This window comes from Corvus moneduloides, chromosome 8 (assembly GCF_009650955.1).
Source record: "Corvus moneduloides isolate bCorMon1 chromosome 8, bCorMon1.pri, whole genome shotgun sequence".
In the NCBI taxonomy this organism is placed as follows: domain Eukaryota; kingdom Metazoa; phylum Chordata; class Aves; order Passeriformes; family Corvidae; genus Corvus; species Corvus moneduloides.
Genome location: NC_045483.1, coordinates 31,740,735 through 31,766,551, shown reverse-complemented (window position 1 = coordinate 31,766,551; position 25,817 = coordinate 31,740,735). Strand labels below are relative to the sequence as shown.

Sequence of the window (25,817 nt, the reverse complement as noted above, 5' to 3'; positions counted from 1 at the left end):
TAGTAAGTACAGTACCTAATTTACCCATTGGTTTTCAACACACTGGTGGGCCCACTTTCCTGTGGGCCAGAAAGAGTGGACAAAGAAAAGAAGAATTGTTGCAAAGTATTTTAAAAACTCAAACCAGCACCATTTATAAAACATGCTAAGAACTATTACAGCCATTGCCACACTGAGAAAACAGCAGACTTTCATTTCTTCAGTTTTACCCATGACATAAACAAAAGATGCCTGTTAATTGCATTGCAAGCAGCTAAGAGACACCTTGTACCCTTCACTGAATGGAACAATGAATAAAATCACATTTATGAGGAAGAAGTGAGACGAAAGTGTGTAAACCAGAGTAGTACAATCTGTAAGCGAAACAAGTATTTTCAAATAAACTACTCCATGACCTTTGCCCATGAGAAGAAGGTTCAGAACTACTGAAACTATCGGAAACTTTGCTGACATTTCTTTCTGCCTGGACTATCCTCTGCACTCTGTGGCCTTTCCACCAGAGAAGAAAACCTTCATGCCTGTTTATAAGATCAGCTCCGAACGGATAATCCAATATAACTCCCTGCCTTCCTTTGATCATTCTTCACTACGGTGTTATCGAGTCACCAAATATATTCCTGGTATAAAAAAAAAAAAAAAACCAAACCAAATAGGAACTTCTCAACATAAGGGAAGTCTTTCCCAAATTCCCTTTAGACTCTAACATAGAAAGTCTGCCTTTCCTACTTATTTCAGCAGCGCAGCATTTCCATTTGTGTTGCCTCTTGCTTTCTAAAACTTGGCAATGTAAACCCACAATGTAACGCAACCTCTCTGCATCAATGAATACAGAAGATCAGCTGAGAATTCTGGGTTGAACATCCAATTGCCGGGGTTGCTGCTAACAAAACACTAACAGTTTTATCTTTGAGATGAAAGAGATTTAAGCAATTACAAGTCCCTGAATAAACACTTGCAGTACTTCTGCCCAGGCACATTATACTGCTTCATCAAACTCATGTATTTCACTAAATCTACTAAAATATTTTTCTGCAGTTTGCGTAGATCTCTTCCCGTGCATCTTCTACAGCCATTTCCCGGCTGAGTCTGCACGTGGACTCCTCGTTAGCTTGACAGGAACTGTAAATAAAGGCTGTAAGAGCCCACCCTGGGTTTGTAGGTGTGTATTTTCTTGCATTAAAAAAACTGAGAACTCAGGCTTTTCCTGAGTAATTTAAATTCCAAATAAATACTGACAAGCAGAAAGCTGATAAAATTGTCAGCTCATTATAAAAGCACAACTGAAATACAGCAAATATAGAAAAACATGATGAACAGAAACCTGCAATGTCCTTTATTCCCTGCCTCTTTCAACCCTCCCAAGTGTTCTTCATCTTTCCAAAATACATTATCAGCTTTCAAACCGGGATAATAGTCCTCTGAAATGGTTTCATTTGCTGAATAATAATTCTTCCAAACATATTCAGCTGAGTTCTCTCACCAGGTATCTACTAAACAAACAGGAGGTTGAAAATACTCTTCTCTGGCAAGCAGTCTCATTTTCTTTCAAAAAAGGCTCATGCCCTCTCTCAAACAATTTTTTGAAAGATAATTCTCAACATGTGGGATTAATCATAGCCTAAAGCTTGCTTCTGACATGTGATTAACTATTTCTGCCTGACTCAAAGTACATAGGCCAAAACGTTCCAGCCTTGATGCTCTTCCCTCATGCCCTGTACCTAAAACTGCAGGATGGAAAAAGGAGAGGGACTGCACCATTCACACTTTGTAAGCCAAAGGCTAGGCAACAGTATGAGGGGCAATTTTTATAGAATTTGGTGATCTATTTTAAGAACTGTCCCAGAATTAAATTCCTCTGCATTTACCATGTCCCAAGGATGAAATTATTTACGCAGTCCATCAGATGCTATTACAAGGTTTCTCACATCATGAACATGGCTTATAATGCATCTCAAGCATGATACACACACTAACAATCTCGCTTGATGAAAGCTATCCTTATGCCTTTTATCATTCAAGCATGTTAATGAGTTCCCCCAAAAGATTACTGAGGAGTCTAATAGACTAAAAACCTATTTCAACCATTCTTTTAGAGTCTTTCAGTGAAGCAATGTGAACTTCTGCATCTAAATGATCCTTCCCTTAATAACTCGGGAATAATCACACCCTCTTGCACTTGTGCCAGGCCATTAGGGTATTTTAACAAATTAATGAATTTATCATTTCATGAGAAGCTGTACCAGGAGAGAAATCTTCCTTTGGAAAAAACACGTCTACCTTGCATGAAAGATGTTTGAACTGACGGGCTTAGACCCCCTTCTTCCAACACAGAGGTGTAAATGAGGAGACTGACAAAAAAATAAGTGTTAGCAAGAAATACCACAAACCGTTGCAATCAACTTCTCTTTGATCTCTAAGGTCATTTTCTAATAGAGTACTCAACATCAGTGGAAACATTTCAGTTATTCAGAGGATTTCCTTCCAGTTAGTTGTTTGGATATGTCTCTACACCTCTTAAGTTCCAGGGAATGAGCAGGTTTTACCCTCCTACTTAATGGAAAATGCTTAATGTCTCACCAGAAGCCCTTTCCTCAAGAGTCAGAGAAACGAAAGCCTCACACAGACATTCTGGACCAACAAGCTGGGTCTGAAAAACAGCTCCACTTGAACTGACAGAGAGCATAATTCCGTAGAAGAGTGTGTCAAAAACTGCTCCCCACCTCCTTCATCAGTCCTCACAATCACCAGGATGAGCTAAGCACTCCCTGAGCTATTCCGCTGAAGATTTTTGCAGGCTACACATGGATGGAAAAAGAACTGCAGGCAATGCCAATGGCACACCCAAGATCCCTGCAGAGCAGGGGATGTCCACGCAGTGCTTTCCAAGCAGAACCACCTACCCAGGCTGGTGGCTGCTCTGCCCCTGCTCCTCACCACGCTGTACCTAAAAAGCAGGCACCTGCATCTCTTCCGGCTCAGCGCTGGTTTGCACTGACACGACAAAGTCTTGCTTCTTTCCACAAGGCCATGCACAGGTTCCACCTGAGACAAGGAATTTTTTCACATGAGGGTGTTCTTTGGGTCCACCTTCCTGGCCTGTGTGACTGCAGGAAGTCATGCACATTCTTCTGCTTGTCTTTCCAGCATAGGCACATGAAGTCTGGAAAACTCTTTCATAAGGAGCTCTACTTTCTGCCCTTCCACTAGTTCAGTGACTTTCCTCTCTTGCCTGAATGTAGTAAGGAAGATTTAGGTGAAGATAAAAATTACAGTAAATTACATTAAGTTCTTAAACCTGAACTTCGTATTCTTAAACTATTTCTTTTCTCCCTCTCGTGATTCCTATCAGCTTATTTCTAATAACCAAATTATTTTCCTAAGAATAAAATGCTTAGCTATGCCCAGTAAGAGTTCCTTTGCCCTTGTCTAAGCTGCCATCAGACTATTTCTTTGTCTTCACACTTCCTTTATTCTATAATAGACCTTGCATTTCAAGTGCTTCAGTACTTTTTGTGTTCTGCTTTAAAGATCAAACTACAAATTAGTTTTATCATATAAAACGAATTCTTGCCACAAACCCAATATTATGTTTCCTTCTTCCAGTTACATTTCTAATTCTTTAGTCGTGTAATTTGCCCAAACCATTATCTTGTATTGACATAGTTGGCAAGCTGCACAATGCAAAAAACATTCTATTACTGCACAATTTTCAATAAGCAAGCTTTGCTACACTGAATTTTACATAGCCTGCTTGAGCAAGGTCAAAGCTGCATTTCCAGTTATTTCTTACATCAGTTGGTGTGATTAAATTGAAAATATAAATCACTGAGTTGTTGAGTCTTGAGCTATAAATAAAGACACTAATAGGCCATTTTCTGATCGTTTTCCTCTAGTATAGTGGGACTATTTGCCCAGGAACAGATTTGAAAAATATTGTAAAGATTTCAGATTATGTAGAACATTTTTTTTCTGACTCACTAATATTTTATTTCTAGATGACAACAATCTAGAAAGAGTTCATATCCAAGAAGTTCTTTTTGATTACTTCTTTGAAACTAGTGAGTGAAAGAAGTCCTTGCAAGCCCTCTGCAGTCTGCCTCTTCTGGACGTCCCTATGATAGATTTCAAGAGTCTTTTGAGACATGGGAACTACAACAGCCTCTTGTTGTCACTAGATACACTAACACACTTCTCAGGTATTTCATGTCTGATTATTGATATTGGTATTGGAAATCTGAAAAGGGAAACTTTCCAGCCCAATTACTAACAAAACGTAAAGAGAAATCAAATGAACACCATTATTCACACCTTTAGCTGAAAAGACAGGACAAAAAGCCCACAGATACTGGATGCTAAGCTGTGATCTAAAACCTGGGAAATCAAAAGCAAGGATGCACACCACAGTGCAACTTTCAGACAGGTCTAAAGGAGTCACCAGTGTTGCAGTGAATTTCTCTTTCAAAGAAATGGTAGCAGCTTGCCCACTGCTGACAGTGTTATTCAATACTTTTTTGCTGTATTTCCTCAGCTTCACCAGTCTTCAATTTGTTTGTAAATATATTTCCTTTTGGGAAACTTTATGAGGTTTCTGCTGAGCCACTTCTCCATCAGGGTGTGATCCTCCCAGACCTCCCTGACCTGCACCTTCTGCCCCCTTGCCATTGGGGACATTCTGTGTCATTGCCCAGCTCATTAATGAAAGCACTTGACAGTGTTGGCCCCAGAATCTGGGGTGTACAGTCCATCTGATCCATTCTCTGCGTGGTGCTTCCCAAAAGTACCCCTGAATCTAAATGTGGTCACCTGAGAAGTCAATAACATGCAGTCAAGAAAATTACAGCTCAGACTACTTTCTTGAATTTTACAGGAATGCTGTGGCATAGGCTGATATGATACATAGCCAGACTCCATTTCTCTGGGGCAGCTTTCTACTGCCTTAACCATGAAACTATGCTTTTTATCTTCCTGAAACTCTCACCATGCAGATTCAGCTGGAGTCTAGGCAGGAGGAATGATAACATCAATCTTTCTTATCACATGGCATTGATTCATCTCCAGTGCTCTACAGGACACACAAACTGAATGTAAAACATCATGAAAAATCATTCAATTTAAAAGAATTTTATCACAAGGAAAGCATTTCAGAGGGGTATTTATATCTCATTAAACAACAAACTGCTGGGGAAAATAAGATGCTTTCAGCTGCAGGAAGTAAGCAACTGCAAGAAATGTGGCTACACACCTAGTGAAGGATTACTAAAACCAGCCTTCCTTTTAAACCAGAGCATGGTTTCAACCTGGGGGTATTCAAACAGGCTACAAATCAGCCGTACAAGCGTTCTCCCAACTCCAGTGATTAGATGGATTTTCTCAGATTATCTGCCAAAATTTAAGGTAACAAATCTCCCAGAGTACTTCTCTTTCTCAGAGTGACTCCTAAAGCAGATTGAAGGATGACAGATCCACTTTATGGTAATTTTAAAATTTTTCCACCCTGACTAGAGAGAGGTTTTAAAATGCTTTCTCTGAAATGATAACAAAACCACAGATAGGAGGCCTCCATTTCTCTTCTAAAACGTAGTTTCTGTGTATTTTTCCTCATGGTGGAAGTGTTAGCTTGGAATAAAAGCACTAAGAGCCCAAGTCTTTGCACTAGAATATAGGAATTCTCCTTGCCTCTTTGCCTTCTTCCTTTCCCCCACTGTTTACAGAAAAAGAGGATAAAACCTGACCAATTCAGATGTCAATATTGTCCAAAAGTCTATTTCTGAAATATTCTGCCCTGTAAGTACCCAGCAAATTTTCATTTCCTTTATTTTGTTTTTGAAGTGTTTGCACTCTATCTTTAGTCATCTATTCTCTGAACTCCAGAATTGTTTACTGTGTCCTTTAAAATGAAAACATACCTAAGTTTGTCCAGAATCAGTCACTTTCCAAGTACACAGCCTTACTATAAAATATTTCACAAGTGCTCAAACTACCCTCAGTCAGCAGGACTACAGAAATATTTGTTACTTTGAGACAGTTGCATGATGAGATGCAACACAGTGAGATGATGACGGTCACTGAAGGAGAAAATAGCGTCTCTTACAAAGGATGAGGTCTAGAAAGGATTTATTACCCAGGTGTTTCTTCAAGGAAGCCCAGCACGCTCAGTAATGAGTTAAACAGACACTAATTTGTCTTGTGCTTGTGCTACTCCTTTCAAATGAAGCAAGGCAGGAACACCTGCCGGATTAAGGGATCAAAAGAGATACAGACATTTTTCAACTGTCTGAAATGGGCAAACTTCCCCTCTAACTAATGTACAGACACCTGGAGACCTGCGAGGCAGAGATCCCACAAACATCCTGAGCTCTATTACAATCCTGAACATAAAGAACAACAAATCATTTGAGCAAATTCTTCAGGGTTAAGTTTGTGTGTCTCTGGAGATTACTCTGCAAAGAACAACACACGTATGCAGCTTCTTCAAAGCAAAGAAGTGAGAAGAGAACATGTTTTTGCTGCTGAGTGATGTAAATAATGATGCCCTGGAATTAAACCTGAGCTGAACTTCCCCAATCTAAATTGATTCTTGTATGAACTGACATTCCATTGCTTTTGAGAAGCCAAATGTAAGATACTTATGAATCAGACAGATGTCTTCAATATCACAGTGCTGTCAGCAATCCCGCCTCTCTGATGTTTAATATTTCGTATCATAACACAGAGTATTTTCAGAGAGCTACTATGTGGTGAGAAACCTCAGAGGAGGAATCTTGGGCCACTGATGTCAATGACCACTCATGCTGTGCTCTAAAGGAACACTGGAGTGGCCATTTTGTGTAATACTGGCTACAGAATGCAAACTGAATTAAACAGAATTTGAAAAACATTGACTTTTGATGGAGCAGGATCAAATCTGGTTGTAAGAACACTGGATCTTTTTCTCTTTCAAATGGAAAAATCCTTCCCTGTTAAGACCAAAGGGAGTCTGGCACCTACTTTTGAAGGGATCACGCTGTCAACATTAACAGGTGTCAGGTCAACCACATTTCTCTTTGTGCAGCATTGCTAAATAAAAGTTTGAACAGCTATGTTTAATTTCACATTCCCCATAGATTAGCTGTTAATGCAGCAAAAAGGATTAGGCTGTGAATCAATAGTTAGATCTCAACCACCCTAAGGCTATTCCCTCAAAAAAACCCCAAAAAACCAAACCAACAACCAGTCAACCAACCGAAACTGAAATCAATTATTCTGTTTCCCTGCAATGAGCTCTAAGGCAGATTCCTCCTCTCATAGCTGAGTTACCTGCCTATGGATTGCCACAAAGGACAGGAACAAAGCTCTAGCTTTTCCTGGCACCATCAGACTTGATCACAGCATCAATAATTAAAACTTTCCTTGCTCAACTAATACCATCACAATAAGCTACAGAATGAAAAGGAAGAAAGCTTGTGAGCTGCATATTTACCTGACATAAACTGGTGTTGATACAGTTATTGAAGTTTAATGCAGTTCTAAGCTAAACTAAAGATACTGGAAGAAGAACTTCCTCTTGTGTAAATAAATTCTGACACAGCTGTAAATCTGATACACAGACCTGCCAAATGTGTTTTCCAATACCTTTAGAGAAAGAAGTACAAAGATATCTTAGGGGCTTATGTCAAGTTAGGAATGCAGCTAGTGAAATGAGGGAAGGCATTGAAATAGTTTCAATTCCTACTCTGTAATCCAGGAAAATTGGTAAGTATCCTTTCTGCCTTCAAAGACAGTAGAAACATTATTTCATCAGTGTTGGGGTCCCTTCCCCCTGCCGTGTAGCCCTGGGAGAGGGGCCCTGAGGGCACAGACACGGGGTTTCCCTGGCCCTGGTCAGCCTCGTTCCCCATTGGTTGTTTTGTGTTCCCTGCACGGGCAAGGACCCTCGGGTCCCGGGATTGAGCAGTTCCTGGGCAGATCCCGGCCATGTAGCTGGAGAAATAAACATCTCTGAAACATCTACCAAGAATCTGTCCATAGATATTTCTTTCCATGGGCCTCCTTGTTTGATACGCGTGTTACAGTATCCACACTGTAACAAATGGTAGAGGAATGCTGGCAAGACAACGATCCCTAAGAACAGAAAATTCATGAGTAAAAACCACTCTAGATCTCTCTCGTCGCCTTGGCTTGGATATTCTCTCTGAACTATGGAAGACTCATAGGAAATATGGGTCTCTGAGTCACAGAAAGAATGTATCTAGAAGTTAAAGGAATCCTTGAACAACAAAACAAGAAAGTATTTGTTCCGGGAGATCTAGAACATTTTTTTAACTGGCTTTTCAAAAATTTCTTTTATATTTCTCGAGACTTACTTTTTGATATTAATCCTCCTGGAATTACTGGAATTAATCACGGGTATTTTTGGCACAAGATCTGGGATGAGATAAGGGATCAAACAAAACATGCACTGGTGATAGAACGTCTCTGTGCATCCCTTGTAATCAGTGAAGCTCTTGAGGAGCATTTGTATGGTCCCATTACCCCTAGAGCAGAGGATGGCCGTAATCCTGTGGCCAAGACCGTGCGGCCGCCATCCCGGGAGCGCGTGACTGCAGCCGTGCCGGCGGAGGTGCCTGTGCTGGATGTGCCCGGCCCCCTCGGGAGGGCGCGCCTTATCGCGGACCCCATCCCTGTCTCAGGGTCCCCTGCCACTCAGCTGCGAGTGAGGGAGCGATGCCGCAGGTGCCGCGGGTGCCGTGGGCCACGTGCAGCAGAGAGGTGGCCCCCACGAGCAGCCAGGAACCGGGGCTCGGCATGAAGCCCGCTCTGAGCACACGGCTCAGAGAGCCCTGTAGAGCAAGAAGTGGCGGTTTCCACAGCGACACAAGAAGCCACACAGCGCCGAGCTGAAACAGGGCCGCTCTCAAAGCAGCGTGGAGCTGGCAGAGCGGAACCGCTCACAGGGCACAGGGCCGGCGGCGATGGCAACGCGGGGCCGCGCAGAGCCCAGACACGCGCCGGAGCAGCACCGCTCGGAGAGGGCGGAGCAGCTGCAACGTGGGGGCCTGGCCGAGACGTCAGAGTCGGCGAGGCGGTGGCCACGCGGGACCGGCAGCCACGACGAACACGCAAGCACGTGATAGGAGGAGTTATAGCCACGAAAGTTACAGGAACTGTGAAATGGTACAATGTAAAAAACAACTATGGGTTTATAACATGAGATGATACAGGGGAAGATTTATTCATCCATAGAACTGCCATTAAAAGGAATAACCCTAAAAATTACCTGCAAAGTGTAGGAGATGGGGAAGTTGTACAATTTGATATAGTGCAAGGAAAGAAGGGTTTACAAGCAGCGAATGTTACTGGGCCTGGGGGTATTCCAGTCAAAGGCAGCCGTTATGCACAAAATTATAAACAATATCCATCCCAGCAATTTCCCTACCCACAGCCTACTTTCCCCTTTTACCCTATACCCAATATGAACCCTTTCCTAGGTTTACCCCATCCCCAGTTTATTCCTAATCCGTTTTTCACCCCATGGCTTCCCTATACAATTCCCTTTCCCTACAACTCCTCTCCGATGCTGAGGGGGGGATGAAGACAGGGAGGGAAGAAATTAAACCCTCTCCTGCCTCAGTTTCCCCACAAAGCATGCCCAGAGAGTCCCGTCTCCCTTTTGTCAGCCTTAAGATGTTCCAGACAATCTGTTTGGACATTTAAAGACTCAGGAGGGTGGCTTGTTTTGTTTTGAAACTGTTCTTGTTGTTTTCAATGTTAAGTTTCAAATCTCCTTTTGTTAAAAATAAACGGGTGAAATGTTGGGGTCCCTTCCCCCTGCCGTGGAGCCCTGGGAGAGGGGCCCTGAGGGGAGGCACGGGGTTTCCCTGGCCCTGGTCAGCCTCGTTCCCATGGGTTGGTTTGTGTTTCCCTGCGCGGGCAAGGACCCTCGGGTCCCGGGATTGAGCAGTTCCTGGGCAGATCCTGGCCATGCGGCTGGAGAAATAAACATCTCTGAAACATCTACCAAGAATCAGTCCATAGATATTTCTTTCCACGGGCCTCATTGTCTGATACACGTGTTGCAGTATCCGCACTGTAATGCATCAGCTCTGTATTGCAAACTAAGTTTCTTTTAGAGTTTCCTTCAATTTTATGGAAACATGAAAGCTGTTTTGGTAACAGTTCCTTTTGGCACACAGCATTAATTATGCATTTACACTGGCCAGCCATTTATTGTTTGATTTGTTCCTGTGGCCACACAACATGACTTCCCTAACTTATGCTAAGTATCTCATGTGAGACCAATTTGAATTTTGGAAACTCATCATCATTAATATCCATTTTCTATTTATAAGACGGTATTCATTAAATGCCTACAGTTATTATGTCCTGTATTATGTTGAACTACACTATACTATATATTTTATATGTACCTACACCCACACACTCTATACGCTTTTTTTCCTTTTCCCTACCAAAGTATCACTTACCAATCAGTTTATTTTCATATCTAGTTTTCTTTACTATTCTATTAAACCCTTGAAAGCTGCACGCTTGTTAATAGGTGCTACATGGATATTAATAGCAACTGATATCAAAGCCACCAGGTCAAATGAATGCTTACTTAAGATAGCACTGTTTGTCACCAAGATAAAATGCCTTGTTAACATTATGCATAAAATCAATTGATTTTAATTTTCTGGCATCTGTTTCAGTTCTCCTCACTTATTAGTGACTAGCTTTCATGGCTCTAAGGGAAAATTACTGAAAAAAGATGTGCTTCATCTCCAGCTAGAGCTAAGCTGCTGGGAAAATTTTCAGAGGAGCAATGGTTGCTCAAAGACTTGAAAGTTAGACAAAATTCAAGTACAGCACTGGAAATCCCAGTGACTCATGAATGGTACCATTTGCAGGATCCCATATGCTCCACATACAAAGTTCCAGCCCCAATTATAAGACCTGGAAACACTCTCAAATTCTCTATCACATGCACAAAACCACCACAGATGTCCAGCTAAACTTTCTGGAACTGCAGCACTGCAGTGTCAGAGCCCCCACAGAGCACGTAGTTCAACCTACACAAACATGGCACCTGCAATAGCCAGGCTTCCTCTGGGCAACTCTACTGGAGCAGCTGAGAAGTGCAGCTAGAACTCATGTTCTGGAATAGCCTGAAGCAGAACAAACATGGTGAGAAAGGTAAGTACGATTTCCTGAAACGCAGATTACATGAGCTTTAAAAATGTTGTTTCATTTGTCCTGGGTCTCAGGGAGCGAGAGGCAGCTGAGAAGCACAGGTAGCAGAAGACTGACTCTGCTGATTAGTGCAAAGCAGAAAGTCAGAGCCAAGGACATTTTCGGCCAGTCACATGCAGATGGACCAGCAGCTATGAAGGAGCTGACAGAAGGCTCCTAAAACAAATTCCTGGGAGTCTCCAAACTGAGGAACACACTCAGATTCCAAGGGGAGAGCAGTGGGAAAGACTGCCTCAGATGCTTTTTAGTAAAAGAATACATCTTTATACTTGCAGAAAAGAGGGAGAATCTTGTGAAATAGTGAATAAATAGGGCAAAGGTGGGTAGTGGACCAAAAGCCAAAGAAATGATGTAAGCCCAGAGAACTACAACCTAGCTTGGACAGGTTATCAACCATGGTGAAGTCTCAGTGGAAAAGGCAGACTGCCTTTAATAGACATTGAAGAAAATAAGGATGGAAATTCATGGTGCTATCAGCAGGGTTCAATACGGCCAACAGTGAACAGGTTAATAAAGGCATAGTCAAGGCAGTGATTATCTGTAAAGATCCTCAGTAAATAAGGAAGTTGATTCTAGTAATAGTGTCCCGAAAGATATTATAAGGATTTCAGAAATATCTTGCCTGTGCCAAAATTTTGTTTTTCTTGGGAAGATTCAGAATGTAGAAAGAGAACATTTCTATTCTGCTTTTTGAAGAGAGAGAGAGAGAGATGCTGTAACAAATGCTGTGCCTCAGGCTAACCACAGACAACTCCAAGGCTGACAAGAAGGTTTTGTGATGACTTCTGCTCCCGGTGGCTGAGGACAGGCCTGATTTCAGCAATCAGGCTGGGATGCACTCTGGGCTTTCCACACGACTAATCCTGCCAAAAAGCAATTACAAAGAGGTGAAATCCCAGTCAACGGTGAGCTAATGAGTACTGCAGAACAGCACTCATCAGCAGTGAGGGACAGCCAGCGTCACTCAATGCCCTCCCCATGAATCTTGAGTGTGGAGCATCAAGTCCCAGGGCACGGCAGTCCTGCAGTAAGAACACACTGCTGTGGGGGGACAAATTCACTGCCACGTGGACCTCCTGCACCTGGTGGGCAGAAAACTGCTCCCACAAGGACCATGAGCAATCCAGCTGGCATGCAAACCACTAGGAAGGATGTGAAGCTGGTATGAACTCTTACAGGACACAAAACACTCAGGCTTCTCAAGATGCCCGTTTTCCCATCATTCTGATCATGATAATTGTAACATCAGTCCTGATTCTCCAAAGGCCTTTGGCAAAAATCTGCTACTCTTGGAAACAAGGTGCTCGTGGTAAACTGGCATGACCAGGTCAGAGAGAGATGATGACAAAATGTAACCACGCAAAAGACACTGCGACTCAGGAGAGGAGCCAGCTGATCCGGACAGTCAGATCCCTACGAGCCACTGGCAGAACACTGCTGCTCTCCTCTGGATAGGGGGAAGTCTATCAGAGGCAGAGCACAGCATAAGGGGCAGCTGCCCCCCAAAGAGCGCCACTCAGGCAGAGCACCATGTTACAGCGGTGATACTGCAACACGCATATCAGACAACGAGGCTCATGGAAAAGAAATATCTATGGACAGATTCTTGATAGATATTTCAGAGATGTTTATTTCTCCAGCTACATGGCTGGGATCTGCCCAGGAACTGCTCAATCCCGGGACCCGAGGGTCCTTGCCCGTGCAGGGAAACACAAAACAACCAATGGGGAACGAGGCTGACCAGGGCCAGGGAAACCCCGTGTCTGTGCCCTCAGGGCCCCTCTCCCAGGACCCCACGGCAGGGGGAAGGGACCCCAACATTTCACCCGTTTATTTTTAACAAAAGGAGACTTGAAACTTAACATTGAAAACAACAAGAACAGTTTCAAAACAAAACAAGCCACCCTCCTGAGTCTTTAAATGTCCAAACAGATTCTGTGGAACATCTTAAGGCTGACAGAAGGGACACAGGACTCTCTGGGCATGTTTTGTGGGGAAACTGAGGCAGGAGAGGGTTTCTTCCATTTGTACCTGTTGGAACTCTAAACAACAATAGTTGATTTCTTCCCTCCCTGTCTTCATCCCCCACTCGGCATTGGAAAGGGATTTTTGGGGAAACAATTGGTAAAGGCACGGTTTGTGAGGGAAACCATGGGTTGTAAAACGGATTAGGGATAAATTGGGGATGGGGTAAACTTAGGAAAGGGTTCATATTGGGTATAGGGTAAAAGGGAAAGGTGGGATTAGGAAAGGGAGACTGTAGGGACTGTTTATAATGCGGATATTGTCTAACATGACTACCATTTTTAGCATATATACTGCCTTTCACAGAAACACCATCAGGCCCAGTGACCTCTGCTGCTTGTAACCCTTTTCTACCTTGCACAATTCTGAACTCTACTACTTCTGCATTTCCTAAACTTGGGTTGTATTTTTCACGGTTATGCTTTTTAATAGCAGTTCTATGAACGAATATGTCTTCCTGGTTGTCACATCTTGTTATAAAACCATAATTTTGTTTAACATTATACCATTTTACTATTCCTAAAACCTTAGCTACAGTGATTTTTTCCTTTTCCTGAGTGGCTGCTGTTTTCTGTCTCGCTGCGTTTTTGCTTTCTCTTTCACTTTCGCTCGCTCCCGCGTTGGAGCTGCTCGTGCTGCTGGGGCCGTCGGGGCTGCTCGTGCCTGCACGCTCCTCCCGGGGTCGCATTCGGGGCCGCACGGGCCGGGCCGGGCTGGGCCGCTCAGCTCCCTGCGCGCCGTCTCCTCTGCTCTCAGCTGCGCTGCCGCTGCCTGGTGCCCACCCATATCTCGGCCGGGCCTCCGAGCAGTGGCCCCCCCCGCGCCCCGCTCCAGCGCGCGTTTCAGCTGGGCGTGGCTCCGCCGCCAGCCGCCGCCCGCGCGCCGCTCCTCTCACAGGGCTCGCTCCACCACGCGCTGCGCGGGGCCAGGTGGGCACCGCCGGATTGCGCCGCTCCCACCGCGCCTCGCTCCGCTGCCGACACCGCGGCTCGCCTCGCTCCGCCCGTGCACGGGAATTGCCTCGCTGCTGCTCGCAGAGCGCTCGATCCATGTGGTCTGGGTGGCACAGTCCCTGAGGCACGCTTCCCTTCACCAGGACACAGCTGACATTGCTCAACAGTCTCGGTAATTAAATAATATTCACGAAAATAGTCTTCCATCGACATATATTTTGACTCAGAAATTAACTGTGTCCAAACGGTCTTCCAAAAGTCTTTGGTAAGAATCAAATCCCAAGAAACATAGAAAAAGTTCTTAAACAACCATGAAAGGAAATGTTTCAGTTCCTTTTGAGCTTGAATTAAGCTAAAATTTACAAATCGTTGTTCAAGAACCTTTTCAAGTTTAAGATAAATGTCCATATGCGGCTCTGAGAGCCAAGAGTCTTTCCACGGTTCCTCCATAGTTTAGAGATGGAATAGCAAAACAAAAACAAGAAGAGAAATCTGGAGTTTACTCACAAATCAGTCACTGTCCTTAGGGATCGGGGATCGTTCTGCCCGCATTATCCACCATTTGTTACAGTGGGGATACTGTAACACGTGTATCAGACGAGGCTCATGGAAAAGAAATATCTATGGACAGATTCTTGGTAGATGTTTCAGAGATGTTTATTTCTCCAGCCGCATGGCCGGGATCTGCCCAGGAACTGCTCAATCCCGGGACCCGAGGGTCCTTGCCCGCGCAGGGGAACACAAAACAACCAATGGGGAACGAGGCTGACCAGGGGCATGGAAACCCCGTGCCTCCCCCCAGGGCCCCTCTCCCAGGACCCCACGGCAGCGGGGAAGGGACCCCGACAGCACCACACATGGTTACGGCTGCAGTGCACCCCCGTCCCTCGAATCCTGAAAAGAAAAACCAACAGGACTAGAGACTATGTCCTTATCTGGCCTGGAAGCAGTGCAAGACCAAAATTAGGTACCTTTCCATCTGATACTAAATAATGAAAACACACAGCTGAAACTCTCCAACCAAAATGTGTACGAGAAAGTACCTGTGGTGACCTTGACTGCGTAAGGAAATGAAACATTCCTTTTACAATGTGGAACTTAAAATACTGTAAGTAAGCAGTTAGGTATTAGTATTATAGGTAGCTATGCTACCTATAATACTCCTTTGTGTTTTCCTCTGGATTCCGAGCGTAGATGCTGCCATGGAAAACATCTGAAAGCAGACTCTTCTCTTTAATAACAGCACAGAACTATTAAGCTGAAAGAACAAACCAAGGAGGATGGCAGTGTAAACAGTGAGTGCTAGTAAAAAAAGGGAAGCATCAAGTGGCTGACATTATAAATACTAATTGCATTTTTCAAGAATAAATTAATTTTGCACTTCCATTTTAGGTTTCAATTTATTTTGGGATGTACAGAGACTATAAAAGATAAAGTGATTTATAGAATACATATACCCAGAATGTAGAGAAATGAGAACATGCTATGAGTTATGGAGGTGTGCTTTATTAAGACTGCTATAAAATCATAGCTTTCACACCAGGAAGGTGCTGTAGATTCCAATTCAAACCTCATATTTTATACAAACTTAAATCAACTCCTTGTTCCAGAGGCAAAGCTAAAGAGTGAGGTACAGCTTGCTGAAGGGAGCTATTAGCTGGGATTGCCACTCAGCAGGCCAGAAACAGATGTGAGGAACAACAACGTGGAGGGATTGAAAAAGGCCCACTCTGGAAAAGGAAGAACAGGGTAAGTGACCAACAAGGACCAGCCATTCTAAATGGCATTCCTGACACTGTATGAACTGTATGGTCAGGGAGATCCAACAATAGGAAATATCAAGTTAACTGGGGCTTGGGAAGGGGAATTCTGGTGTCTGATTTGTTACTTAAGGGAAAGCACTACTGGGAGGAGGGATAATCATTTTTATTTATACATAACTCATCAATTTTCTAAATGTTGTTGTACCTACCTGTTATATTCTTCTATCTTCCAGTAAAACCATTACTGTAATTGTTTACTACTTTTCATAAGGTGTATTTTTATGCAAGACGACATGATTCATTTTAGAGCCATGCAGAATTACAAATTTCAGTTTCATCTGGAAAAATATATATCGTATCATTATCACGATCAGGTTGATTTTAATTACCTTATTCAAATGAATTTCTGTTCAATAATCACTAGAATATACTGTCTGCAAAGGCCAAAGCTCCCCTGGCATCCATTTCAGAAGCTTGGTTTAACTTGTGGGACTTCGATTACAGCTACTGAAATAGGCCTGGAACACATTCAAAATAAAATTACATATCCAAGGCAGAGGCAAAATGGATCCCCCGATCTAACAATTCCCTTCCACACAGATACAGGAAATAAAAATTACAGGGACAGATCTGATTTTAGACCACATAATACCTTTCCAGTACATCTTGTTTAAAGGCTCCTCAGTTACTGACAGCTCGGTGTCTTACTGAGGTGGGCTTTTTTAAAGCTGGATTTAAAATGAGCACAATTCTCTCAGCAGATCAGAGAACCCTGAGTACAGCTCTTTAACAGTGTCTGCTGTGTGACACACACCAGTGCTTCCTAAACCTAACCCCAATGTTAAGAAGGTTGTTTTATAATTCATTTTTTTTTTAAATTACTACTTTTTCAAGTAGATATTTCATTTTATAAAAACATGAGGCATTTTATATATGACAGATCCTTTTACATAGGGTAGCTTATAAATGTTCCTCTCAAATTTGCTGTATTCTCTGTAACTTTTTCTCTATGGAATAAGAAAGATATCAGTTAAAAATTGTCCACTGCAATCCAACTTATTAGCCTAGAAGAAACAAACATTAAAGATTAATTTACCATCCTGAATTAGGGAAAGATTCCCTTTATTAGGACACCATCTGATGCATTGTAGACAATTAGTTAGTGACAACTACTCTAAAATTGTTATTTTGCATAAACATGGCATTCAGCTGCAAGTTACATGAGTTACTCCATTTTTTGCTTTTGTTGCATCTGGAGTTTCGAATGTGAAGATCAATTTAATAAATTATTTGGAATAAAAGTAACAGGTAAGAGGAAATGACTGAAATAACTGCTATAAAGGAAGTCTCAGATCATTGATTCGCTATATGGAGGACCAAACCTGCCCAGAACCTGTGGCAGCAACGGAGATCCATGCACACATGCTGTGCACATGGAGCAGGTCATCTCCTGGAAAGAGAATCACCAAGACCAATTATAAGGGAGTTCTGCAGCTGTTCTGCACTATTTGATTCAAGGATTATACCATCAGTTTCAGATTTATTGTTTTGGCTGGCTTTGGAGGCAAGAGAATTCCTAACTACAGCAAAGAAAAGCCAGAGTTAAAAACAAAATAGCCTCTAGATGGTAGGATTAGTACCAACTGAGCAGGAAAGAACTATGTGCTAAATGCTCTCTATGGTCATGCTCTACCTTTTAACATCAAGCTCTGATGAAGTATCCCCAAGTCACTCATAAGATACCCAGAACTGCTCCCAAAATTACTGATAGTCGTGAAATGATGGCAGAGGCCTTCACATAAAGGCAGAGGATGATACCAGAGGCCCCAGGGATATCATCACTAATAGCTAATTACTGTCCCAGAAGGATGTGACCATGGAACTGGCTTAAGAGACAGCAACGTGAACAAAGAGTATGAAGAACTGTGCACGAGGTGAGCCTGTGGACCCACAAAGAAAAAAAACTAAAGTGATCCTCATTGCTCATGAGTATTACAGAGTAAGAGCACTACTCTGTTCCTACTTTTCTTTGCGTCCTTGAGAAAAGGAGTAAAAAAAAGGGTTAACAATGTGTGTCCATACATAACTTGAATTACTGCATTACTGTCTCTCTAACACCCTTCCAGTAAAACAGCAGCTATATTTTCTTACACCCTCTCAGGTATTTTATTTCTCAGAGCAACTGAACCTGAGACACCTTAAATATAATATGACTTTTTTGGAATTCAGAATTAAATGAACAAACTAAGGACATTCAATAAAATTCAGAAAACCAGCTGCCTAGATAATAATTAAAGTTAAAGCAGTGATTTACAATGGCTATCAGAGGAGATTTAAAACAAATCTTTGTAATCAATATACAAAACAGGCCTTGAGAGCAATAGCTTATGCTGGCAATACGCACCCCTGAAGGCTACAAGAGGCTTTTTTTCGGGCTATCCGTATTCCCTGTTATTCCCAGCAGTTATTGCCCTCCCTGGCAGGTCCCAGGACAATGCCCCCAGTCCCAACAGCGTAAAGGTGTCCAGCTCCCTCTGGCAGGCTCAGGCTGATGCTACACCTGAAAGCTGCCAACCTTGCCCCAACGTCACACTAGGTAAGAGGATATGAAAAAATACGTGGAGATTATGAAATGCAATAAAAATAATTTTAAAGCGATGACAAACATTTGTTTCTGAAAAGCTCTCAGTTCTATGATGACATCAGTTTTCCAAGTCCCTCTCAGTTCCTGCTCATCTACACTGGATTTGTTAATTTTTACAGTTTTCTGCACACTCAATATTCTTTGCTTAACAAACCTTCACAGTTCATCTGTGTAGAAAAATACATAACTGCAGTTGGTACTCGCTCATCCCCTGAATAAATGACCATTTCTTCCCATAAGAATTGTCCTAATTCCAGAGCCAGAGCCAACGCCATTTTGTTATCAGTTACATTGCTGCTGATCCCAGCAGCAAGAACAGAAAGAAGAAAATCTGTCTCAATTCCTACACAATTAAGACAGATCAGGGAGAACAAGGAAGCATGATCCGTGAAAATGACATTTCCATTCCACTCTTCTCCTACTCCATATGGAGCCAAAAGCAAAGATAAACAAAGCTTTTGAAATGTGAGGAGCTTCAGATACTAATGAACTCTGAACTCATTTCTAACTGCCGAAGTTAATTCACGATGTGGGGGAAACAACTTCTCCAAATGAATGTTGCTTTTCTTTTTCCCTAGGGCTCTTGGAGAAATGCAAACAGGAGGCTGCAGGTAGAAAATGCCATGATTCACAGTCAGTGAGCAAGAATTCCAAATAACCCCTAAGTATAACTTTTAGAGTAATCAATCTCCAGCCAAAGAGTAGTATAATTTTCAAAACCTACTGGATTTGGCATCCTAAGAAAAAGCAGTTATCTCATATTCACATGGCATACTTGAATAGACCTAATCTTCATTTAAGCAATCCAAGATACTATTTTCAGTACAGAACCAACTGTGCAGACTCAAGTCATGTCTAGGGCTTTTTCAGAAAATTTTGCACATCTTCATCAGTCAGTTTCTCTCCAGTTCTCAGCCAAGAGTAATTCCATTAATGGGGAACTGCATTCAATAATCTACCAGAAGGACAACATTTTAATTTTAAAGAAACAGTGCACATATGAGTTGGAAAAATCTAAAGCATACAGCAAGCCAAGGAGGACTGCTGTTAATTCTAGGACTGTGGTCACCTTCTTGTCACGAAGAACCTCAATACCCCCAGTGATGTGGTTGAAGACAATCCTCTCTAAAGCTGTAAATGATATTTCCAGCCCATAGAATCTGGACAGTTTTCCAGAGTAAGAAACAGTTTTTGCACTATTTTTATTTTATAGGCTCAGCTTCTTTCCATCATAAAAGATTAAACTTGACCATGACATGTACAAGTGCCAAGTGGATTTTCATTGCTCCAGACATGCCCAAAGATCATGAAGGAGCATTAAATGTGGGTAACTGTTAAATGTGGGTAACTGTTAGAACATCCAGGCACACTGCTGGAACACATACATAGAGGAAGATACACATTAACAAGCAAATGTAAAAAAGGCTGAATTGATGACTACAAGCTTAGACATGGTGGGGTTCTGGTAAAGTATCTGTCAAGTTATGTCACAAACTATAGATTGGAGGCAGATTTCATGAACAGCTGCACAGCTTATGGTATGAGATAATGACATATATGAACGAACATTAATTTAATATTAAGCTGATAGAACTTGACTTCCTGATGTTCAACACAGTATTTTTAGTCTAAGAAATACCTCTGCTTAGTTACTGAAGCAGCTTCAATTCAGAGTGAAGCACAACGATTTTAGCAGCATTAGGCTGCGGAACTTCTAGCTTTGGTCTGAAGTTACAAGTTTAAACTGTTAACAGTGAGAAGCCCCTATCATTGCAATATTTAACTTATCAGTTCTCTGGTATTTTTAAATGTTCATCAAGGCTATCTATGTTCAGTAGGAGCACCATGTCTCCATAAAACATACAGACACTTCTTTTTTATCAAAACCCCACTTATGTAAGAACAAAAACTCCCGTCCCCAACTAGTAAAGATTATTCTGTTACACAGCCAGCAAAGCACTGATCCAAACCTTTAGAGAGCAGGAAGGAGAGCTGTAATGTTCTTGTCAGAGGCCTCAAAATAAGAACCAAGTTACCCTCCTGATCTAGAAGGGCTGCAGTTCTGAAGTGGAACAACTGAGGCTCAACTCACTGCTGCATTTACTGCATATCTGAACCACGGCTAGGAACGATTACAAAGCCAGCGTTATCTCCCCGCTGAAATAAGGAAATAAATAAATCAGGAAGGCAGCACTTCTGTAACAGACATTATCAGGAGCAGCTGGCTTCCCTAAATGAGGCATCCAGTGTTAGATCACTTATCTCAGCTGATGGCTTCCCTGTGCTGGCTACAGGCTCCCACCTGGGGCGCTGCCCCCGAAGTGCAGGAGCTGCCCAGCCCTTGCCCAGCCTCCCCAAGGCACAGCCTGGCCAGCAGGACACTTAAGGGCAGCTCTGCCACAGCAGCGCACAGAAACCTCTCCCCAGCCACCTCCCCTCTGGAGCTCCCTCCTCCAACCCTCTCGGGCCGTGTCTTGCTCTGAGCACCACAAGTGTGTTCAGAGCAAATGATGGGCATGTCGAGAAGAGGAAAACAAGACATGAAAGTATTAATGACACAGTTTAGTAACATTAAGTACCACTCCAGTGTTCTCTTCCCTTTAGCCAAGGCTTAGCAGAATACATTCTCATTTATTGTTTACTCCTGCAGACTGTTGTTTTTTCCCACCTGAATTTGTCTACTATCCATTTAAAAATTCCATTTCCTCCTCCAAGAATTATACTCAAATCCAGGTATTGCATTTTTCCAGGAGTTCCACCTCTTGCAAGGTGTTACTCACATCTCAAAGTGTGCAGCCCTCCTGCTACCAGATCCTGAAGTGCCTTCCTTCCCTTAAAACTTTGTTCAAGGGGCTGGGAGCTGTTGAGAAGCCAGCTACCTCCCCTAAATAATGTCAAACTACCCAGAATTTCTATCCCTGAACTTCCACTCAGGCTCTGCTCCTGTTACAAATCTTACTCTCCCTGAAAAGCAAACCTGGCTGCTTTCAAAAGCCCGTCTCCATCTCGCACCTCAGCCAGGTGATCCCTGAGCCCTCCTTTCCTTCATCAGCAGAAGCAGCTGCGGCAGACAGAGGTGAGGCCCAACAGCCAATTCCCTCGCAGTTCCATGCAGCTGCATAAAAAATGCTTTTACTGTTAAAAAATGCTACAGTTCTACTTCTAGGCAATATCCAAGGGGGTAATGTAGAACCTAACACTGACAGGAACTCTAACTGAAATACTGTATCTGAATCCCCTATGATGAGAGGATTCCTCACATATCCTTATCCATTAATTACAGCTGTAACTAGTACTTTTAGCAACTCCTGCTGCATTGCTCCTTCATGTTCCACGGAGGCCTTTGGGAGTCAGAAATCCACAGCTGGAAGGGGATGCTGGGGCACTCACTCCTTCCACTAGCTCATATGAACTGCATGGAAGAAAAAAAATTAAAATAAATGCAGTCTGACACTTTCGCCAGTTTTTCACTTTCCCATGCCATGGGATTTATGTTCCTGTCACAGTGGGATGTTTTAGAGGAGTCCTAGCAGTGTGCTCCCACTACCAGTTACACTGTCCAAGAACTGAAGCAATATACTGAGCACAGGGCATTTTTTCATGCTTGGATGTGACTTTTTAAAAAACTTGATGCTATCAACAAAGAATAAAGCAAGCTTCTGGCTCCACCATACCCCAAGCTCCACTTCCAAAAGCAGTAACTTTCGGAAAAGCAATGAAATAAATTTCCCTTGCCCCAGAAGAGCCTTGTACCTACCCCTTATTACCAACCACTGCAGAACCAGTTCACGAACACTCAGAGTTGTACAGTGTCACCCAGAGCCCCAGCAAAGCTGACCTTGCAACGTCCAACACCAATATAACACCTCTCTTTTACTGACAACCCTTCCCCCAGCTGACAGAACGATAGTTTAGAATAACATAATTCTCACTGAACAAAAGTACTGAAGAAAGTAAAAAAAAGGTTCTCATTGTGCTGAAAAAACTGGTAATAACAAGAGCTATTAAGTACAGATTTTTTTACTAGAATAGATGTGACTGGATCTAAAGGAATATTTCATTTGGAATAAATTTTTCTTTTAAGGGAAGCAGGCTAAAATCCATGCATGCCTAGAGAAAGAGAACAAAACCCCACAACTAAACATCCATATATGGAAACCTTTTGAAATTATATCCCTGACAGAGCTGTGAAAGGGAACAAGTCATAAATGTAGCCAATCTTGTGTTTCTGTTAAACACTGGTTGAACACACCTTTGTGCTTCCTCGTAAAAACACTTTTTTTTCATTTTAGGGTCAGATTAAGATATACATACTCAATATAAAATTGTCATTATTCTTAAAAGTAGTAGTACAGGAGTCAAAGAATCATTTTTATCAGCCTGCTTTTAATTTCTTAAGTCCAAAATATCTTGTGAACCTGTAACATTACAGAGGTAATTCTGAATCCATTCACCAGCTCAACATATTCCAGAGGAAGAATCTGGAAAAATTCCTCAGCTGACACACGTATAATGAACACATGAAGCTTCATGGATTTACAACAAAGGAGAGTTTGATCCAGACACATTTACGTGACTTGCCCACAGAAATAAATTCAGTCACCAGTGGACATGACACAGATCTCAACGTCTTTAAGGTCCCTTTCAACCCAAACTATTCCATGATTCCATGATTAAGAATATACAGAGCTTTGATCCTCACATTTAAGGCAACTACATTTAAGCATTAATGTGCACGGGAAGACAGCTGGGGAAGAGAAAGGCACTGACAGCAGGGCATTCTATCACAGAAATCATGGAATACTCTGAGCTGGAAAGGACCCACAATGATCATCAAGTCCAACTCTTAAGTGAATGGCCCATACAGGGATTGAAACTGCAACTGTGGCATTTTTAGCACCATGCTCTAAACCACTGAGCACATCTCAGTCTAGCTACTGTCTATCACTAGTTTTGCAAGACTTAGACTTGAGGGAGGAAAGTATTTCTGCCCATAAAGACACTATGGTGAGCATGAGGGAGGGAGAAGCACTGCTGCCTCAGGACCAGAGAACAACAGCTCCAAGGACAAATGCGTGTGAACTGATCATGCATACTTTAGGGCCATACCAGGAGAGATGTTTTAGCTATTCCAACACTATATTCCTGGGGCAGGTTTTCAAGAGAGATGATGGAACGTGAAATTTACTTTCATTTACAGTTGTGTAGAGTAAGTTCCATAAAAGCAACTGCATGATGTTGACCTGATGAAGCAGGGAATCGTAATTAACCACACAGTATTTTCCAATCCCCTGTTCTTATTTTCTTTTATGATATGCCAGAGAACATAAGGATGAGAGAAGAAATGAAAAAAAGCTAAGAATATATGGGGATCCTTATTACTGCATCCCGCAGCTGTAGGGAGGAGAGAAGAATCAACAGGCAGGAATTGTGCAGCAAGATTGATTGATTTATTTATTTTACAAACTCTTTTACAGACTTTTTTCTTCATAGTCTAATTGGACAAAGGATCAGCCACCCCTTGGGGTGATTGGCTAAAATCCTAAACATCCACTGTCAAAATACTTTTCTACTGTACCATAAACACTTCTACAAGGTTGCGGGTGTTCATAGTTTATAGAACTCTGCTAATCTCTTCGTGAGAGAGAAAAGTATCCCATGGGCTTAGAAAGAAGCAAGAAAATCCTTGCTAGCAGCAATATTGTATCCAAGATCCTCATATCCAAAGTCCACTTATTGTTCAGAATATCATACAAACAACATCCCTCATTCCAATCCTGCATCAGTAACAAGATCATGCCATTTTTCAACCTTAGACCATGCGAGATTTTGAGCTAGAGACCTGACAGCAGTAACCTTTCAGCTGATTTGAAACTGTGAAGAATGAGCAATGTCAGTACAGACTGACCCTTGGGGTCCTCAATATTTGTTACAAGGCAGCACATTAAACATCTGCATGTGAAGACTTCCGAATCTTAGTGTCTCTGTGCGGAACTAGAACACAACTGGAAAGGAAGTGGTGAGATGTCAAACACCTTCTGGTGATGCAGAGTATTAAAGTTTCATTTGATGCTGTACCCTGTATAATTTAAATTGTTTGTTGATGCTGCACCTTAAAATTTTACAGCTGCAGGTATTTATTCAGATAACTTCCATCAGAATTATTTCTGATATAAACCAATACAGTTTTAAATAAAAAGGTATTTTGAAATTTATGCTGTTATGTAAAGATGAGCAGATATATAATTTTTCTACTCAAAACTTTCTGTGAAAAGGAATACTTCAATACATATACCTAAAAAAGCAGCTTATTCAACAGCATCTGGCTAGCATTTAGACAGATGTATGATGAATGATGTTTTGAGAATATCTGAAGATAGATGACTAGTTAAAACAACATTTGAAAAACAAGTATTTATTAAAAGTATAATAACTACATGGGCTTTCAAGTATATACTGAATATTCATGGTCAGTCAATGAATATTTCTTGCAAAAGTTCTCTGCCCCTTCACAGTGGCATTTTTATGACATTTTCCCAAACACAGAAACATTTTGCTGTTGAGATTTGATAGCTTCACTTTTAAGTTATAAAGCTCTATAGACTGGTCTGAGTCTGAGATCTCAGACCAACGATCTCAGCTGGTCTGAGAAGCATCACTAGCGCAACTGGTGTTGCTCTCAGGGACACTGCTAGATTTTTTTTTGATTAGAAAAACATTTGCGGCGACCAGTTTTGGTTTTGGCCTTTGCTAAAACCCCTGGATCTGCTATTACAATTGGTCTGCACAGGCAGCCCTTGCTTTGCAATAAAGAATCCTGCGTATTGAAGGAAAAATTGTTCAGCTCGGATACAGCAAAACTGCTATGTAACAATGATCCCACAAAACACCTCGGAGGGTTTGGTCCCCCCCTTCACACCCAGCTGTTTAGGCCAGTGACCTAATTTTCAGAACCAGCTGATACTGTGATTTCCATGGGAGTCATCAGGAACACTGCACTTCAAAACATCAGACACCCCTCTGCACTCTGAACAGCATTCCAAGAAAGCTCCCTTAATCCAAACCCATGGAAACCTGCTGCAGCTGCTGCCCAATACTGAAGAAGTCTGAAGTCACAAGGGGCTTTCTAACTGTGCAGTGTTGCCAGGGCTGCTTCAGCTGTGGCTGGGAGCTGGGTTCACTGCACCACTCATCCTAGAAAAT

At 42.2% G+C, this 25,817-nt stretch overlaps 1 long non-coding RNA gene across 3 annotated transcripts in view; it reads right to left on the bottom strand.

The window, feature by feature from the left end:
* Positions 1-25,817, bottom strand: part of LOC116447167 — a 313,907-nt gene that overhangs the window by 162,501 nt on the left and 125,589 nt on the right. The window lies entirely within an intron of this gene.